Source organism: Plectropomus leopardus, chromosome 4, assembly GCF_026936395.1.
Source record: "Plectropomus leopardus strain MGB_pleo_1.0 chromosome 4, ASM2693639v1, whole genome shotgun sequence".
Taxonomy (NCBI): domain Eukaryota; kingdom Metazoa; phylum Chordata; class Actinopteri; order Perciformes; family Serranidae; genus Plectropomus; species Plectropomus leopardus.
Genome location: NC_142179.1, coordinates 8,368,421 through 8,383,773, shown reverse-complemented (window position 1 = coordinate 8,383,773; position 15,353 = coordinate 8,368,421). Strand labels below are relative to the sequence as shown.

The 15,353-nt window shown below is 39.1% G+C and overlaps 1 long non-coding RNA gene across 7 annotated transcripts in view; it reads left to right on the top strand.

Annotated features, from left to right (window-relative positions):
* Window positions 1–2,386: 2,386 nt before the first annotated feature.
* Window positions 2,387–15,353, top strand: part of LOC121944973 (uncharacterized) — a 78,956-nt gene continuing 65,989 nt past the window's right edge. For all 7 annotated transcript variants that reach the window (XR_015776380.1, XR_015776378.1, XR_015776377.1 and 4 more), the window contains exons 1-3: window positions 2,387–2,535; window positions 3,263–3,359; window positions 5,518–5,580. This is a non-coding gene — a long non-coding RNA (uncharacterized LOC121944973). The remainder of the gene's footprint in view (window positions 2,536–3,262; window positions 3,360–5,517; window positions 5,581–15,353) is intronic.

Genomic DNA, 15,353 nt, shown 5'->3' with positions numbered 1-15,353 from the left:
TGTTCAACAATGGGAGGGGGGGTCTAACTGGTCTTTCTGTCATCAGTATCAATGCAGAACTGACTGAGAAGCTGTCATATAATGACCTCATCAATGACCTTGCAGCGGGTAATGCAGATGTGTGCCTCTGTAGAGCCTCCAGCAGCTGCTGGAAATGTCTGTTCTGTAGTTCCTCTGTCGTAAAAAATATATGCAGAGTTAATAAAGGTTTGTGATTTTTTTTCTGCTACGTGCGAGCATCACAACTTTAGAACATGCTATCAATTTGTAGTCTAATAATAAACTAATGCTCAATAAGTAATTTCTCTGTGAGTACTTTATGAAAGAACATAAATATAAACACTAAAATCATTAAAGTGCCATTGTATAAACTTCTGTTAGTCAGCTGAATTTGATTTCCCCTCGTAAAACTGCCCGCTTTTCTTTATCTCCTCCAAATCAATAACGGACAACTTTTTGCTGGGTTCACCTCATTAGTGCAATTCATAAAACGAGACATTTACCATCACTGTAGATCTTTGTCGCACAACAAACTGAAATGCAGCATCTTCTTCTGCGAAGAAAGCCTTAGGTGAACAGACAAGTTTCAGTAAGTGATGCATGGTGCACACCTACATCAGTCAGCGTTTGCATCACGTTGCCTCTCATGTGCTCCGCTACCACACAGTGACATTGGCACATTGGCGTTCCTTCACCAACGGCAAACCTTTTACAGTAGAGCAGTCTTACGTAACTGCAACAAAAGGGCTTTGTGCTCCTTTTGTTGTTATCTCGGATCACTGAGAATGTCAAGGCAGATCTTCTTAATAAGGCAACGGGAAATGCGGTTTTGTTGGTCTTTGCTTTTTAATCTGCACACAACTGACTCAGAAACAATTCACGTCTGCTTGGTGAACAACACTTAATTTGAAGTTGAAGTGAAGGGCAACATTGCTAAGTGAATGTCACGACAGTTAGAACTTTAAATATTTAATGTGGCCAGTGTCAAGGTCATTTGGTATACGTATGAGATATGGAACTACTGATTATTGACATTAATTATTAACCAAGCCATATTTTTTTCAATTTCTCAATTAATCTTTTAACCTGTCAGATGTCAAGAAACAGTGAAAAATGTCTATCATCAAGGGCGTAGGTTTCATTTTAACATGTGTGGGGGATGACACATGAAACTGAGGGTTTGGGGTCCTCTCCATTACATTTTAAGCATCAAACACCTAATTTCTTGAATCATGCTGATTTTTTGCATCAATTTTTGCCCTTTCTGCATCAAATTATATTGGAAATGTCTGTATTTCATCAAAATAAAATTGTTCTGCTACTTCATGTGTGTTCAAATGCACATGTTCTACTGCACATGGAGGATATCCCAACTGACTTTGAGCGAAAGGCAGCAGCCAATTTAGTCACCAATGAGTCACCAATTAATAATCTGTCATACAAGAAATGCAGCCCAATGTGCTTTACAACAAAGAAATTACATGCACCAAGTGCTTCACATGAAAAAACATAGAAGACATAAAACATGAAAGTAAAAAAATAAGCTAAAATACATAGAATGCATTTTCACATGGATAAAACCCACTTGATAATACTCGTAGTAGTAATATTAAAATACGAATACAAATAGAATGCACAGAATGCATAACATAAGATGGAAAATAAAGCCCATTGAGATAATATTAATAAAAATAAAGCTAAATTCAGTGTATGAAATGTATAAAATTAAGGAAAATACAACATTTTAAAGCATTACAGCAATTAACCAATTAACATCAACCTGCATGTCTCTGGACTTTGTGAGGAAGCTGGAGAAAACACACACACAGACATGGAGAGACCATGCAAATTCCACACAGAAGGACCTGAGCTGCTCAGCTGTTTCAAACCCACAACCCCTTGCTGTGAAGAGACAGTGCTAACCACTGAACCGACATGCCACCATGGTGCATTTACAGCTTTTGTGTCGGCCTGTTTGGATTTTACACATCGCCTTTTTACTACCTGATTTACTATACAGTCTGATTAAATTCATTAAGTGACTCAGTGAAAATGGGGTCTGACTGCTGATAATGACTGTAAGATGGGGTTCAAAGCTCTGTTAAGTTATTATCTCAAAGGCCAAGAATGAACCTTTACACTCAAGATTAATTGACCATTTTCCTGATGAATTGTTTTTGCACTCATACTAAAGCCCTCCATAGCCTACTAATACTAGTATGTTGTTTAACATATTTCCCCCCACATAATAGTTAAAAATATGGAAAAGGGCTTGAAGCAGATTTGTCCCTAACAAGAAAAAAAAAAAAAAAAAGTTCAGGCTCTGGCCTCTATGCTGCCCCCCTCTGGTTGCTGTAAGTTTTGATTTTGCTTTATCCAGCACCACTCACAGAGGTTTACTGGTGAAAGCCCAGATGACTAGCACAGTGTAAGGTAACTTTGGAGAGATTAAGCCATTTTTTGAGCCCCAGTCAGACTCAGATTCAGCTGAGGAGTCTCTTTTGCACCAAAACCGACAGCTGACATATGAGAATGGTAAGACTTAGCGTCTTTTATTTGTTTATGTTGTGTTGCTAGCTTGTTAGCTAGCTTGTTAGCTAGCTTGTTAGCTAACTTGTTAGCTAGCTTGTTAGCTAACTTGTTAGCTAGCTGTTAGCTGGCAGTGGCTGTTGACCGCCTTAGTCGTTGTGAAACATACAATAATATCCGTTATGATGTTTTTTGCATTGGTAAGTAGTGGTAGGAAGTTTCAGGGTCCGATTTACATCCAAAGAACATGTAGGCTACACTCTACCATGTTTGTTGTCAAAACTTTCACCATGCTAATGCTAACTCTGATCTCTGTAGCCTACTGACAAGTCTGCTCTTTGCTGGAGGTTTCTTCTTTCTTCCTTTTAATTTTTTTTATTTGCAATAACAAAAACAAACAAAAAAAAAAAAATCACAGTGATGACATACAGATGGGGTAGGTGTGGTTACAGGTTAAATACATACAGCTAATCAAAGCATTGGGATTAACTGTAGTTGTGCATGATCAAGATTTGAATGATTATTGTAGCAAAGTTGTGGATAAATTTGGGGCTTTTTTTGTTACTTTTTTTCTGAGAAAGAAAAAAAGGAACTAATAGGAACATATTTGGAGGAATGAGCAAAAACTGAGGTGTGTCTGCACTTCTATGATTGTGTGTCTGTCTCTAATTTGTATATTTTGTTTCTTGTTTCTTTTCTGGTGCTGCGTGTCCCACGCTGTTGGCAATTTAAGGCCCTTGACAGCTTTTTTTGGGCCTGTTCAGCACATTGAATGGGAGATGGCAGAGCCAGCGAACCAGTGAGGCAAGCAAAGAAACTTTTTATGTGAGGTAAGATTATTTTATTTAGCAGTTGAGCTCTTTAAAAATGGTTTGTATTTGTTGTTCACTAGCACACAATATTATCGTATGTTCTTTCAACATGGGGATGTGTTGTTTATGTGCTAACGAGGTAACAATCGTCCAGGTTCATTGTTTTAATGTTGAATACAGACTACCACAGACTACCTGCTGGAATTAAGTTATTTCCTCTCTAACATGGATGCTAGTTAACTGTAGTATTTGCGGGGTATTCAGGTGCCAACTTTTTGGCTGAGACACAGGTGACCCTACGGTAATGCAACAGTTGTGGGCTTGCATCGGCTTTTTTTTTTTCTCCTGAACTAGTTTGCCTTGAATACCTCTGAATCTCAAATTTTAGGGAAATGCACATAAATTGCCCCTCCAGTAGAGGAATATGAAAATGCCTCTCTGGAGACAAACTTTGCACAAATACAAGTCAGTATGATTAAGGTCAGACATTTTAGGGGACATAAACATAAGAAAAACACATATTTGAATGGAGGGGGACTTTAAATTGTTGTTGAATATATATTAAATAAATTACAATTGTGTCTGTTGAACAATATTTTGAAGTTTCATTCTTGAGGCTTGACAGTCTCAGTCTTGTCCTCCTCTTTCATACTGGCTTTCAATTATATTACTCGAGCTTCATGACTTGAATGAACAAAGTGAAAAAACATTCAGTGAGAGCACAGAACTGTGAATTCGCATGCTGCCAATGCCCTGTCATTTTCCCTCATGCTGCTTTTCAATTAAGAACTGTCAATGACTCATATCAGCAGTAATCCCTTTAACATCCAATTGACTGAATATGCCCCGTCGATACCTTCATCCTAAGTCATTGCATCTATTCTAAGGACAGCAAAAGTCTCCTGTGTTTACCTCTCACAGCAGATTGGCCTCTGATCTCCAAATCCCTTGTTTAGCTTAAGTGGCCCTCTTGGGACTGCGGCAGTCGGGGATGAGGAGACAGAGAGTGATGGAGCGACCGAGGGAGGCCGCGCGTGAGGTTGTAAAGATGGGGAAAGATAGATAAATGAGAAAAAGGGACGAAAGGATTGAGAAAAAGAGATATCCAGCGAGGAGAGAACAGGAGAGGCAGGAGGGAGGAAACCTTTCAGGATGAGACGGCCTTGCTTCCCTCTCCTCCACCACCACCTCTCCTTCTCCTCTCCCAGGCCTGATTGAACTGCCTTGGTTGAACTCATCAGGTATTCACAAAGCCCCCTCTCCTACGCCCACCTCTCCTGCGCTCTCTGTCATGGATGGAATGAGAGGCTTAGGTCCTTTGTGGATCACTATCCCTGTCATATTTTGTGAAGACACCGCCTTCCACTTCAGCTGGGGGTGGTTGAAATAAACTGGGAGGAGGAAGGAGGGCGTGGTTTGATCCTCGTTTCTCCCTTTATCTCCCCCTGTAATGCATGTTTTCTTGTGGCAGAGGTAAGTCAGCTGGATACACACCTGAGTTGCAGTGATGTGGGAAGACGGCAGCGGAGTGACAAGGATTTGAGGTTCGGTCGTGAGCAAACAAGCACACGCACAGAGCGAGGTGCGATGAGACTTGACAGCATCTCTTCTTTGTTTTTTGATGGATGAATATTGTTTTTGTTTGTATTTCATCTGCTTATCTGCGGCTATGCCAACTGTTTCCTCGACGCTTCACACACAACACACGACACACACACACTCACACACACACACACACCCTCCATCCTCCCTTCGTTCTCTTTTTGCTGTATTTTATGTGTTTTTGATCGCCAAGGAGATAGCAGCACCTGCACATCATTTCTGTTTCTAAATGAAAAGCAATGGTATCGACAGGCACTATCGTACACGGACACCGCTGCGACAGAGCAGGCAGGGGAGCATGAGGGGAAAAAAAAGCAACGGGGGCGATCAATAAGCCAGTAATGAGGGCCCAGAGCAGGATGATCATGTGAGGGGAAATAACGTGTTGTGTGAGAGAAAGGGGAGAAAAAGAGATAGGGAGGGGAAGAGAAAAACAAGGAGGAGGAAGAGACCAGGCCATGCATGATACATGGTGGGAAAAAAATATGCTCATTCATACGTGCGTGTGCATGAGTCCCACCAGTGACGCATTATAGTCAGATTATTGATTGTTGTTTTCACTGTGACCCCACAGCACCTGGCAGTCACCACAGATGTACTGTACAGCACAGTTGTCACCGCTCTTCCATGCCCCGAGGTACAGCAACACACACACACACATCGACACAATGAAACCCTCATGGGCTTTGCAGGATAGTCCAACCGAGTCTCTGCTATCGACCTGAACAGGGAAGTCAATGGCCTTCTCCTAAATTATCTTTAAGTTTTAATGTCTCTGCAGCCACATCACAAAGTAACTCGTAACCTGTCCTACAAACCTATGAACAGATTTAAGTGAAGTCATTTTATTTACACAGGTTTTGAAAACGATTTTCACTATTTTCTTCCAGAGAATTTGCCCTTAACCTGTGCATTTGAGAAAACGGTTCTTGTGGAGCATGATCCAGAGTTTTGCAGAATTGTCCATCTCCAAAGATTATATACCCTTGTCCTTGATTACATTATATTATGCAAGGCTGTGACTCAGGTGGTAGAGCAGGTCATCCATTGAAGGTCGGCAGTTGGTTTTACAACTAGGAAAGCACTATACAAGTGCAAGCCCATTTTAACATTATATGTAAAGATACATAAAAATGTGGGCACACGTCTACCTACATGGCCAAATGCCACTCGAAGTAATTAAAGAAGTACGTCCTTATACTTTAGTTGAACCAATCCCTTTAACAAATGACAATAAAGTCATTGTTGTCATTGGTTGGTCACTGTGATGCTGCAGCACCTGAGGCACCTGAGGGAGAGTGCCCTCATTGAGTCCTTTCACCACAAAAGAAATTAACTGAGAAGAAATTTCCATGTGAGCTAATTACAGAGGACACAGATTAAGCATTTTTCCATTTAACACCACTGTAGTAATTGGTTATTCACTGTGTGTTCATAAAATGTGTGTATGTACACATATGTGGGGATAGTCATTGTTGTTATAAAGCCAAGGTTTAGTCACATTTATAAATCAACCTGTTTCAAGTTTTTATTCTATTAAGCTCGTCAAGCACAATCAAATCATGTTTACGATAAGGGGACACAAATTAACTGTAACTCTGGGTCGATATCAGTCACTGGTGTCAGAGCTGAGTGACAGTTTAGTGTAAGAGTTCAGAATTACATTCCAGGCATGCAGCTAAGGTAAACAAAAATACAAGTGTGTGTCTTAAATTGGTCCTTGGTCCAGTAGGTCATGAATCAGTCTGTGGTGAATTGGATTTCAGGCACTAATTAGGTTCCTGTTTCATTAAACATCGGGACACTGATGAGTCACAGTAGCAAGGTAATGTGGTAACGATGTGACATAAACAAAACTCCCCATAGTTAGGTAGACTGCAGTGTTAAAAAAACAAAAAAACAGTCCGTGACTGTAAAAACACCTACATTTGTTTCTCGAGAGAACCATGCGGGCTTGTCACAAAGGTGACAGAGCATGGAAAACACATCTGCAGCTAATAAAATTAATAGATAAGCTTGATTTACATGAGCTAATGAGCAAACTTATAGTTATACTTCAGACAGAAGATGACACTTCAGTCATACTGGCTTCATCAGGCTCCTGAAGAAGTGCTCAGTCCTCGGAAACAGGCTGAATAGAATAGACTGAATAGAAAGTAAGAAGGTTTAGGAAATCACCTTAATTCCTTTAGGGGGATTCTGAACCTCTGTTGGTCAAAGAGTCAAATGTAATTCATTCACTCAGAGACTCGCTTTTCTTTGGGCACTGTAGGTGTCAGTGGCAGTCTCCAGGAGTATGTTAATGAGGGTAATAACGACACCTCAGCACACCTATACAGGCCACCTCGACATCTCTGGAGGGTAGGTTAAAAATAAATCACTGGCCTTATCCCGTCTGAGAGGCTCCCTTATGGTCCACTAGGCCTACTTATAGTACCTGACTCTTCTAAAGTCAGCACCAGTGTGAAGCACAGTGGTTTTAATGTGATGATTAAACTGTATATATTGAATGTATATATTGAAGGTACCTCATTCATTTATCAAGCAAAAGTTAGTTTGGTTTGGGAACTGAGGGTGGAGGGAAGTGGCTGGCCTCCAACAAAACAGATGGTTGGTTGTTTCTCTGCTTTGGTCCAGACTTAAATATCTCTATAATTATTGGATGAACTGCCATGAGGTATTGTTCAGACATTTGTGGTCCCAAGTGGATGAGACCTGCTGACTTAGGTGATCTCCTGACTTGAACCTCTAGTGCCACTAGCAGCATTTACAACGTGATTTCTCAGAAATACATGAAATGACCAGGACCTCTTAACACTGCATTGAATGGGTGTGGCACGCAATGTGGGGAATTTCATGGTGGCAGCATGGTTGGGTTCGACACCAAAACTACTTGGTTAGGTTTAGAAAAAAAATATGTTTTGGGTCAAAATGACTGTTTGTTATATACTGGACCAGTAGGTACATCTAAAAGTGATGTAAGTACATCATGTAATATGTTGTAACCGCATAAAGGTCATAAGTACTGTATGTAGATTAAAAAAAGTTAACATTGACCGACTCCCAAAGCAGACTTTCCTGCTCTTCAAACTACTTCTGTAGTTCTAACAGTAACTACCACCCATTGCATGGTGTAGTTGAACCAGGAAATACATGTGTTTGTCACAAAAAAGGATCCTGATTTATTTTTCGTCAGCATTGTTTTTATGATGCTGGCATGCAGTTTTAACACATTATGTACCACCATCATGTAATGGCATTTATGAACAAATCTGTGCAACACTGATGACATTCTCATCAGCTATACTATTCTTAATGCTGCGTCTGCTGCTCTCAGTGTCAAGTATCGCCCGTATTGGTTTTTACCGTAGTTAGTTGAAAACCCAGTGAGTCTCATGAAGACACCAGGAGGGTTTGATATCACTTTAGTTTGATATCGAAAGCAAAGGGCATTGACACATTGTTGGTATTTGACCCGCTGGCAATAACAACAGGCTGAGGTTAGCTTCATCTGCTGTATAATGTGTTTGGAGTTGTTTGTCAACCACTGAAACCAATACAATAAAAACTGTGTTTACTGGTAGCCCCTTATATAAAATGACCATCTAATTTAGTGTTAATATTGAAGTTTATTTAGATGTAACTGGGAATAATGGTAGCTTTACTGGCAATTTGCCACAGCTGTGTTGAGCTCTTTTGGAGTTCTTTTCAGCATTCCAACTCAGAGTGGCAACGTTTTTTCAGACTCGGTTGCCTATAATTACAACTGAATGATAAGATGTGAAAGCGACATGCAGCCTCACAGGGCTGCTACAGTGGCTGTAGACTCTCAGTCTTGTTAATGAGTTATGACACTTTCCAGAAAACTCGCCCAAAACTGGCACTAAGAACTATCCACCTTTTCCCCTTCACAAGCATTGCAGCACTGTTACATCTTAAAGAATACAGTACAGAAAAACAAAACGTACATTATAAACTCTGGCCTGAACATCACAAAATTCATAAAAGGGACCATTTGTCACAGAGCTGTTGTGTTGGATTGCATTGGGTTGGACAGGTGGCCATGATGTTGTGTCCACCCCCGTATCTTCCACATGATGTTTTGCAAATAACTGTTGTTTAGTTAAAAGCCAGTCTCCTGAAAGATTGTGAAGTCCACACAGGCAGCACTGTCACAATAATGGACCCTGACAGGCATAAAACACAAGCTTGTCTCATTCAAATGAGGCAAACCTGCGTAGTAAAGGAAAGCAGGGTGTCAGTTCAAATGCTCAAATGACTCTTGGATGCATTTTAGCAATTGTTTGTGTTTTTTAACAGCTTGATAGAGGGTTTTTGAACATTAAAAGAAAGTACAATACTTTTACATGCAGTCAAGCATACTGTCACTCTAAAATAAGCCTGCATGAAACATCTTTCACTATATGCCAGATGTATATTAGATTTTATAAAATGGAACCTCTTACTCTTCTCGCACACAAGTTGAGTGTTTCACCTTCTTATCTCCAACGATCAGTTTTAATAAAGTAGGGACATGTTGTCGGTGAAGTGGAAAACGTTAACAGCTAGAGTTTAAAAAAAATCTATACTCATACCTTGAGGAGCTGTGTATTGCATCTGTCATTTAAGATCAAGTTCAAGTTCATTTATTTATTAAGTATAAGTCTTGTCTTGACAAGCAGTTTGCACAAGACAGAAAAATAGAAACTGGCTTAATTTAAGTAACTGACACCCACAGCTCTGTTGTATTGAAGGGTTTGAGACTAGACAGAGTGGCACAAAGCCAACTTTATACACACCGCCACATGAGTATACTGAAAGAAAATCAGCTCAAAGAAATAGGGATGACAACAATTAATGTACTATCAAAAATGTGTCCGACACGTGAACTGTAATGGATCAATCAATAGGCGATGCAGTGCTGTCAAAGTATATGCAATGTGTCGCTTATGTTGAGCAATGTTTAATGTTTTTTTTTTAAATGTTTTTTTCAAATAACAATCAATTCATTAATTGCCTTACCAATAATTGATTAAGGAAAGTACTTACGATTTGCAGCCCTACAAAGCTACGTTTTAGAAAACACAAAATAAACAACAACACAAACACCAAAAAAGAAAAGGACAAACAAAAAAACCCTCTGCCTTTTCAAAAATGCCTCAGTGAATGCATGCTATTTAAATTTTTCAAGAATTAGGTCAAAAATATGTTCTAAATCACATGGGTTACATCTGATTTTGAACGCAGTAGGTGTGACTTTAATTGAATTCTGTATTTCCAATGCATGTTATGATAATTTTGTGTATGCAACAAATGCCTGTATGTGTACTTGTTACCTGCGAGGCTCTGTTATGTATTACTGCTGTGTAACCTCTCTAGCAGTATGTCACCAGAATAGCATACCAGATTTCAGAGGACAACAATTATTTCATGAACATAATGTGCACATGATAAAGTATTTCCACAATGTATGCATTATATTACTGACCCAAATATGCTACATTACACTGTAGGGGTGTGCTGGCTTTTCAGATAATAATTACCATGATAGAAACACAAATACTGTAATTGTAAGGATTCATAAATGATAATATAAAAAATAATAATAAACTTGATTTTTTTAATAGCAGCTTTTGTGCAGGAAAAATAAAAAAACAACTTTGATCAAGATTTCTCAACCAATATGTCAGAGCAAATATAGATGTATAATCAGCAGCAATTACTGTAACAATAGCATGTTCATTTTCTCTGTGCGAGGTCTAATGAGTCATTAGCTTTCTGTCTTTTTAAAAATGCTGAGTTTATTTTGAGGGGAATATGAAGATCTCATGGCAATAGCAATCAAGGCATTTCACTCAAGACAACACATCTTGCTGGCACCAGTGGGGAAGTTGGGGGCTCAGTAAAGTAAGTGAGATCCATTCTCCGGGGATCATGAATGTGTGCATAACATCTTATAACAGTAGTTCTTATAAATGTTGAATTATTTCTCTAGATAAGTAAAAACTCAGCTCAATGAAGTCATATATTGAGCACCATGTAGGTATACCACATGTGGTGGCAATTCATACAAAAGCTGTTGCAACCCAACTACCAGCGTGAACGTTGGCAATGTACGTTTCTCAGATCACAGAAATATTACATTTGTACTTTCATATCTTGTGGATATGCTTAAGCATCATGATTATTTATGTTCCAATTTTTTGTGACAATACTATGGTGAACATGTGGTTGTAGTTTCAGGAGCAGAACTACTTGGTTAGGGTTAGGAGAAGATCATATTTTGGCTTGAAATACCCAATTTTGTCACTAAAAAAAAAGATGGAACTGACCCAGCCTCTCACAAAAAAAAAGAAAAAAAGGCTTTTGTGGCTGTAAACATGGCTGTATATGTCCTGACCCTTATTAAAAATATACTTGCTTTGGATGCTACAAACATGGTTGGAAATGTCTCAACCTTTTGCCAAAAAATACATGTTTTTGTTACTACAAACATGGCTGGAAATGTCCTGACCTCTTGTTAAAAAAACCTGATTTTGTTGCCATAAACACGAATAGAAAACATATACACACTTACAAGCTGTGAATTTAATCTCATGCTCTTTTCTGTTTGTGACAGGGAAGTATAATTTATTTTTAAAGACTTTTTTGGTACAGTGATAAGCTTTGGGTTTAAAAAAAATAATGAATTTCTGTTAAATTTACCAGATGTTTTGATTGGATGGCAAGTAAGTAAATGAAGATTAAATGAGGAACAGCATGCTCAAGGAAAAAGCGTGTAATGAGCAATTAATAACCATAAAATACCAAATGTGTAAAGTGATAAATTGAATGATGGGTTGACTAAGTGTCACCCAAAAAAATTATGGCCATAATTATATCCATTATTATCCATCATTATTCTCTGTGGCTTGTTGCAGTGTGGTCATGTTTGAATTGTGTGAGTGTATTTCAGTTAATTGTTGAAATGCATTAATGTGTTCTGTGTGGTCCTGTTTTGCACCGCATGTGTTGTTCTTTGAAGGCCTGTTTCTGCTGTCATGTCTGCCTCTGTTGTTTCTTCTGCTGTTTTGATGGAGCCACATACAGAGATTTGAAAAACAAGAGTCAATCGTCCATGGAAGTTATAAAAGATACAAAATGCAGGACTGCTACGCTTGATGCTACTTAACAGTCTAAAGAGTAGAACTCAGCGACCACAAATTATTATTTAAAAAATATAAATTGCCTTCCTACCAGCAGAGACACAATCACAGCTAATCTCCCACCGAATCCTCTCTCCGGTCCTAATAGCGTGGCATATCGACTTTTCATTCCCACCCTGCTGTCTCTAGCTCCAGCAAGATGAGTCACATCAAATCAAACCCCATCAAACGTCAAGCTCATAAATGAATGGAGGTGTCATGAGTCAGATTCTTTATTATCAGGAAAGTATTACGTTTTTCCACCTTTCACACACATCTGCCCAATTTCTCTTCCACCGGCTGCCTAACTGGCATTCAGTGGTTTACTTCAGAGCAACAGAGAGACACCGTCAGGGGTCATTCAATCATCAGGTGCAAAAAATGTCTGCTGCTGCTTTCTTCACAAGCACAGATTTGATAGTTTTGGGCAATCTGAAGGAGGGTGGAGTGTTTGGATTTGAACCATGCTGTTGATCAAGAGAAATTGAGCGCCTACAATTGCTTAGATAAATGTCTTCTAAGACTTCAGGCATCGTTGACTCTCTCTCTGTATCCTCTCATTAACTGTGTTCTTCACTTTCCAGTTCATTTCTCCCTCCTCTTAAACCACTTTTCTCCATTCTGAGACGTTATGAAGCTCCCAAAGAGATAGTAACCGAGCTGCCACCAGCTGAAGGGAGTCACTTTATGCTTCCGTTTACAGATCACTGAGCGGGGAACACAGGAGAAATTACAGCCATTGAAACGGATTGAAAAACATTCATAATGTATCCCTGGAAATTCACATAGTAACAAGTAAACATCGGAGGGAGGATCCCCTTCAGGGTTAAAAGTTTCAAACACAGATGTTGGTATGTTCAACTGTACATAAGCCAAAGTCTCTAGTGTCTAATTGACATGCTTTGTACACACAGTCATACAACCCAACCACCTCAAAAAGATTGTTTTGCTGAACTATAACAATCCCATGCTACGTGTGCTTTTACTAATGACAGAATAGAGTCCGCCAAAGGTTGCTTGTCAAGAAATGCAAACATTTAATATGTCAAGCGTTTGAACACACATCCACTGTTTCTGGTAAAGACTTTTTCTTCTAGTGGCCACAGCGTTAAAAGTTTAAGAGGAGCCAGAAGTCAAAATCACAGAGCTTATGTCTAAGATATAGATTAGCGTTGATATAGCTAATTGCTAATTGTCTGCAGCCATGACTTGCTTTAAGCACAATGCAAATCATACAATTTATGTAGTATTGTATTGTCTGATGCATGTATACTGTATTTATGTCTATATTATCAATTTTTCACTAAAATTAGAGAATGCACGCAAGTTTTTAGGGTTCAGGTTAGGGTAGGGTAGGATGAGATTCAACTTTATGCGTTTGAGTCCGTCCACCTTGATGCGCCTGGCTCACAAAACTTGAACCAAGCTGTCACAAACTGGGCAGTGTAGTTCTTAGTTTTTAGAAATAGGTTTTGGCTAACTGTTCAAATGGATTAACAGAAAGTTTATGAGCCGGCCAACGCCCATTCAGGTGCATTCCATAAAAGGGTTTGTCACCAGTGGGAAACCCATCAAGCTGCCAGTTGGGTGGAGCAGCGTGTCCCCCAGTGTCCTTGCCAGATCTGGGTTGAAATATAGTGTTAAGTACACACAGTGGCTGCATCTTGCAGAAAGCAGTAATCATAGAACGGCTGGGATGTGCTGTTCCAGGGACTACATGTGATGAAATTACTTTTCCGGAAAGTTGATACGTGTCAGCTCTAAATGATGTTCACCAAGATGCTTTTGGTGTCCAAGCTAACACAGAAAACTATAGGTACAGATATTTTGATGCACAGTTACAGTTAGGGACATTTGCAGTGTAGTTATGACTCTTGTAACACAAACTTTGCTCAAATACACACATGAATGAATTAATGACTGAATAAATAGTTGCCAATATTACCAATGCCACAAGTTGACCTGGTTTGAGGACATTGGAATTGGAAAGTTACACAATTGTTCTAAAGTGTCTGAATAATGTTTTTGTTTCAGTGCCAGGATGCATAGCTAATCAAAATAGGATCAGATGCACTTTATTGTCAGTAATACATTGCTGACTTGTGCTGTTTTGTTGCATATTGCCAGTAGATATGTAGATAGAGTCACAAATTTAGATGTTGTTTCATGCACATATGACACTGTTGTTCTAATTACAGAGGCCAGCATGCAGAAACAGGTCTGAGATCTGATCTTACAACAGTAAGTCAAATAAATGTAGTTCAGCTGTGTTAGTCTACATAAACATTGAACCTTATCATTTATTAACTGGCTTACAAGCATTTTGTGCTTTAGAAATATGGAAGAATGAGGGCACTGAGATTTTTCTCTTTCAAACGGATCCCTCCGTCTGAGTTATTAAACCACAGAGCATTGATTTCCCTTCGGAGTATGTGCAGTATTTAGTGCCCAGAGAAAGAAAGGGGTGAGTTCTTGACATTATTAACAAATGTGCATTGTGCACAGGAACTGACTGATAAATTGTTACCTGACAGGTCAGTTCAAGCTATTTGAAAAGAAGTGGGAGGCACAGGAAATATTGGAGAAAAATATATCAGGAAAGCGTGACCCAAATTCTAACAGCTTAGAATCCCGAATCAGAGCCAAATAATTCACAGAGTGCAATGAATGTGAAGGGGTTTCTCTCAATGACTTTCTGGCAATACAAAACAACAATTCACAGAGGAGCAAAAATACATGTTGGCACAGGGACACCAGGATTTATTCATGGAAATTCTGCAGCTTACAAATTTTTACTACATATTCACCATTCAGCGATAAGTTCAGGGCCTGACGTTTTTACAGTACGGTGCACCTCCACTAATGTGATTTCCTACAGAGGGCGAGGGAACGACACCTCAAGGTTACATATGGAAACTTTCACAGTTTGCATGTTTTCAAAGAAGTAAAATAATAATGGTAATTTAAAGCTGCACACTAACTTCTTTGGCCCGTTGGGGTCAGCAAAAATGAGCTGAAGACAGTGTAAAAAACAATGAACCAAAAGTCTTTAATGTTCTGTAGAAATACAGAGGAAACACAGATGAAAAATAGCCTCCTGGCTAATTCTGGCATTTTTAGACCTTGTGTATTTATTAATTTGCACTGTCCCCCCTTAAATACATAAATAAAAAAAATAAACAAAAGGCTGTTTATTGCTTTACTTCTCAGTTGAGCTGTAACTTTA